Genomic DNA, 5,681 nt, shown 5'->3' with positions numbered 1-5,681 from the left:
GTATATTAAGTGACCTTATGGGGTCAATATGACACTTTATACATGTATATAACATTTTTCATCATATGCATCATACCCATCCCTCATTACTCGTTTGTGTTCCTCCTACTTGCCTATGCCTAGTAGCCCCCATTTGAAGTCTCATTCCTTCTCTCTGTAGCTTCCATATATGAAGGAAACTAAGTTATTCTTTTCATTTTAAAGTCTGAATTATGGCATTTAACATGATGATCTCTGGGTGCAGCTGATTGTAGTAAACAACCTACTTTCATTCTTCTTGGCTAAATGAAACTCCACTGTGTATATAGCACATCTTCTTTATTTGCTCATTTGTTAATTTTGATTATGTCTTTGAGACCTATTAGCGAATATGTTCATATTTTGTCAATGTAAGGGGGTTTTAAAGCCAAGAATAGGGTTTTAGAAAGGCATGCCATAGTCTGGCCCCACAGAGCTTAGGTTCCAGTCCTGAGGCCTCTGGCAGAAGCCTTCAGATCTCCGCTTCGGGATCCAGAACAGCCTGGGCTACAACACCACATCTCCAGGACCTGCAAGAGGCCAGAGGGGCACCTGGAGGCCGGCTGGCAGGAGTCAGTGTGTTCTGGTGAGTCCAGCAGGCCCTGGGCAGGAGCCTTCAGGTATCTGCTTCGGGATCTGACCAGCCTGGGCCACAGCACTCAGTTTCCAGGAAGTACAAGAGCCTGGTGTGCACCCGGAGGCAGACTGGGAGGACACAGCTTGCGCCGGTGGGTCTGGCCCCACAGAGTTAGGGTTCCAGTCCTGAGGCCTCTAGCAGGAGCCTTCAGATCTCCACTTCGGGATCCAGAACAAGCTGGGCTACAAGACTACATCTCCAGGACCTGCAAGAGGCCAGAGGGGCACCTGGGAGGAAAACAGGGAGGAGTCAGTTTGCTCTCGTGAGTCCAACAGGACCTAGCAGGAGCCTTCAGGTGTCTGCTTCTGGAACTGAATAGCCTGGGCCACAGCACCCTGTCTCCAGGCAGTGCAGGAGGTCAGCTGTGCCCCAGAGGCCGGCAGGGAAGAGGCAGCTTGCACTGGTGAGTCCAGCATTGACAACAAGACCAACTAACACCAGTGAGAACTAGATGGCAAAAGGCAAACGCAGGAACATCACTAACAAAAATGAAGGCAATATGGCAGCATCTGAACCCAATTCTCCTTTAACAGCATGTCCTGGATACCCCATCACACCAGAAAAACAAGATTTGGATTTAAAATCACTGGTCATGATGCTGGTACAGAAACACATAAAGGACATACTTAAAGAAATTCAGGAGAAAATGGATCAAAAGTTAGAAGCCCTTACAAGGGGAACACAAAAACCATTGAAAGAAATTCAGGAGAATACAAAAGCCAATAAGGAGGAAACGCAAAAATCACTTAAAGAAATACAGGAGAACTTTGGTCAACTGGCTGAGGTCATGAAAGAGGAAACACAAAAATCTCTTAAAGAATTACAGGAAAACACAAACAAGCAAGTGATAGCAGCTAAGCAAAACCATCCAGAATCTAAAATCAGAAGTAGAAACAACTAAGAAAACTCAAAGGGAAACAACTTTGGAGATAGAAAGCCTTGGGAAGAAATCAGAGGACATAGATGTAAATATCAACAACAAAATACAAGAGATAGAAGAAAGAATCTCAGATGCTGAAGATACCATAGACACCATGGGCTCAACAGTTAAAGAAAATGCAAAATGCAAAAAGCTTGTAACCCAAAACATCCAGGAAATCCAGGACACAATTAGAAGACCAAGCCTAAGGATTATAGGCATAGATGAGAGTGAAGATTTACAACTTAAAGGGCCAGCAAATATCTTCAATAAAATTATGGGAGAAAACTTCCCTAACCTAAAGAGAGAGATGCCCATGAATATACAAGAAGCCTACAGAACTCCAAACAGACTGGACCAGAACAGAAATATCTCCCGTCACATAATAATCAAAACACCAAATGTTCTAAACAAAGAAAGAATATTAAAGGCAGTAAGAGAAAAAGGCCAAGTAACATATAAAGGAAGACTTATCAGAATCACAGCAGACTTCTCACCTGAGACTATGAAAGCTAGAAGATCCTGGGCAGATCTCCTGCAGACTCTAAGAGAACACAAATGCCAGCCAAAACTACTATACCCAGCAAAACTCTCCATCATCATAGATGGAGAAACTAAGATATTCCATGACAAAACCAAGTTTACCCAATATCTATCCACAAACCCAGCCCTACAAAGGATAATAGGAGGAAAACACCAATACAAGGAGGGAAACTTCACCCTGAAAAAAGCAAGATAGTAACCTTCTTTCATCAAACCCAAAAGAAGACAACCAAACAAATTTAAAAAATAACATCAAAAATGACAGGAAGTAATAATCACTATTCATTAATATCTCTTAACATTAATGGGCTCGATGCCCCAACAAAAAGACATAGACTAACCGACTGGATACATAAACAGGACCCTACATTTTGCTGCATACAGGAAACACACCTCAGGGTCAAAGACAAACACTACCTTAGAGTAAAAGGCTGGAAGACAATTTTACAAGCAAATGGTCTCAGAAAACAAGCTGGAGTAGACATTCTAATATGAGATAAATTGATTTTCAACCCAAAGTCATCAAAAGAGACTCTGAGGGACACTTCTTGCTGTTCAAAGGAAAAATACAACAAGAAGAACTCTCAATCCTGAACATCTATGCTCCAATGCAAGGGCACCCTCATTCATAAAAGAAACTTTACTAAAGCTCAAAGCACACATTGCACCTAACACAATAATTGTGGGTGACTTCAACACTGCACTTTCCTCAATGGACTGATCAGGAAAACAGAAACTGAACAGGGACACTGTGAAACTAATGAAGCTTTGGACCAATTAGATTTAACAGATATATATATAGAACATTTTATCCTAAAGCAAAAGAATATACCTTTTTCTCAACACCCCATGGTACCTTATCCAAAATCGACCATATAATTGGTCACAAGACAGACCTCAACAAATATAAGAAGATCGAACTATTCCCATGCCTCCTATCAGATCACTATGGAGTAAAAGTGGTCTTAAATAGCAACAAAAACAACAGAAAACCCACATATATGTGGAAACTGAACAACATTCTACTCAATGATACCTTGGTCAAGGAAGAAATAAAGAAAGAAATTAAAGAATTTTTAGAACTTAATGAAAATGAAGACACAACATACTCAAATCTATGGGACACAATGAAAGCAGTGCTAAGAGGAAAACTCATAGCCCTGAGTGCCTCCAAAAAGAAAATGGAGAGAGCATACACTAACAGCTTAATGACACACCTGAAAGCCCTGGAACAAAAAGAAGGTATTTCACCCAGGAGGAGTAGAAGGCAGGAAATCATCAAACTCAGGGCTGAAATCAATCAAGTAGAAACAAAGAGAACCATACAAAGAATCAACAAAACCAGGAGCTGGTTCTTTGAGAAAATCAACAAGATAGATAAACCCTTAGCCAGACTGACCAAAGGGCACAGAGACAGTATCCAGATTAACAAACTTAGAAATGAAAAGGGAGATATAACAACAGAAACAGAGGAAATTCAAAAAATCATTAGATCCTACTACAAAAGCCTATACTCAACACAACTGGAGAATCTGGAGGAAATGGACAGTTTCCTAGACAGATATCCGACACCAAAACTAAATCAGCATCAAATGATCATCTAAACAGTCCCATAACACCTGAAGAAATAAAAAGGGTCATAGAAAGTCTCCCAACCAAAAAAAACACGGGACCAGATGGCTTCAGTGCAGAATTCTATCAGACCTTCATAGAAGACCTAACACTAATACTCTTCAAACTATTCCACAAAATAGAAACAGAAGGAATTCTACCCAACTCGTTCTATGAAGCCACAATTACTCTGATACCAAAACCACACAAAGATCCAACAAAGAAAGAAAACTTCAGGCCAATTTCCCTTATGAATATTGATGCAAAAATACTTAATAAAATTCTTGCCAACCCCCCTTGTTCTGGAAAGACTCAGTGAAGCAGTATTCAGCAAAACCAGAACAGGGAAGTGGAAAGGGGTGGATGGGAGGACAGGGGGAGAGAAGGGGACTTCCGGGACTTCCGGGGAGTGGGGGGGCTAGAAAAGGGGAAATCATTTGAAATTTAAATAAAAAAAATTAAAACCTTGAAAAACTTAAAAAAAAATGATTGACAAGCAAAAGCACAGGCACCATCTCGTCACATCGGAGGTTGACATTATGACCAGGCTCAATCATCCCAACATTATCTCCCTCCAACAAGTCATCCAGACTGAGAAGACTATATACCTCGTGATGGAGTTGTCCAAGGGGGAATCGCTTTACCAATACATCCATCATGCTGGCCCCCTGAAGGAGGATGAAGCACGAGCAATATTTAAACAAATATTAAGGGCCATAAGCTACTGTCATGACCTGTGTATCATCCATCGCGACCTGAAACCTGGCAATATAATGATAGACAGGAAAGGTGCGATAAAACTTATCGACTTTGGGCTCAGCACCCTAGTGAATCCGGGGCAAAAGCTGAAGTTTCACTGTGGGACTTTGCCATATGCTCCTCCTGAGATCCTCCTTGGGAGACTCTATGATGGCCCCAAGGTGGATATATGGGCTCTCGGAGTGGCCCTGTATTATATGATTGCTGGCAGGGTCCCGTTTGATGCCGTGAAGGTCCCAGAGCTGCGGAGACAGATTTTGTCAGGGCAGTATCCTGTCCCATCTGGTGTATCAATAGAACTCGATGACCTGATTAGTATTTTACTGTCGGCCAACCCAAAACATAGGCCGACAGATGCAGAAGTGATGTTGCGTCCCTGGCTGACAGAGGATTCAGAGGGATTCCCAGATCCTTGTCAGGAACTGTTCCACCTCAAGCCTGACCCAGCAATTATAAAAGCCATGGGACACCTAGGGCTCAAAGCCCAAGAAATAAAAGAGTCTTTATTGGAGAGAAAAATACAACGAAACTATGGCCACTTATTACTTCCTGCAAAGACAGGCCCTTCAGGAGTTTGGCGTCCCAACCCGTGCTCAGCCCATGAATCCATTGATGACGCCATTCCCTTCCCTTCATGATCCTGATTCTTTCCAAGTAGGATGAAGGAGAGAAAGCGAATCCACATTATGCTTGACCTCCTCCACGAGTGAAGGGTCTGTCTCTGGCCAGAAGGCTCTTCAGGGAAGACAGAGGAGAGGCAGTAGGCCTGGCATTCCTCCAGGTAGGACTCTGCAGACAACACCCACAATGAGCCAAGCTGACAGCTATTCTACCAGTGTCCCTTATGTGACCGGCAGCTCCAGTTTGACTGGAGATGACAACCCCAGTGCCTCAGCAAAGGACAAAACTGTCCCAAGCAGGAGGCACAGAGGCTTTAAGTGGTGGAAAAAGAAGATAAGTAATGCACTAAGAAAGTTGTGCTGTTGAATTCCATCCCAACAGCAACCTCACCTGGGGGAGAGGAGGGTCTCCCCCCAGAATTGAAACCAAGGGAGGGCATCTGAAGAATAGTCATCCGGCAGAGCCCAGAAGATCACCAGAAGATGCCCGATGCTACCATTCTACAGTCACAGTGTTGGAGAGGACCCATGTGTAGCCGGACCTCAGGAGGGAGCATTGTGGAAATGCATCATG

At 43.0% G+C, this 5,681-nt stretch overlaps 1 pseudogene; it reads left to right on the top strand.

Annotated features, from left to right (window-relative positions):
* The first annotated feature begins 4,213 nt into the window (after window positions 1-4,213).
* LOC127689793 (sperm motility kinase 2B-like) lies at window positions 4,214-5,150 on the top strand (annotated as a pseudogene).
* Window positions 5,151-5,681: the final 531 nt, after the last annotated feature.

This window comes from Apodemus sylvaticus, chromosome 7 (assembly GCF_947179515.1).
Source record: "Apodemus sylvaticus chromosome 7, mApoSyl1.1, whole genome shotgun sequence".
Lineage (NCBI taxonomy): Eukaryota > Metazoa > Chordata > Mammalia > Rodentia > Muridae > Apodemus > Apodemus sylvaticus.
The sequence above is the reverse complement of the archived record's forward strand: the minus strand, read 5'-3'. Positions and strand labels throughout refer to the sequence as shown.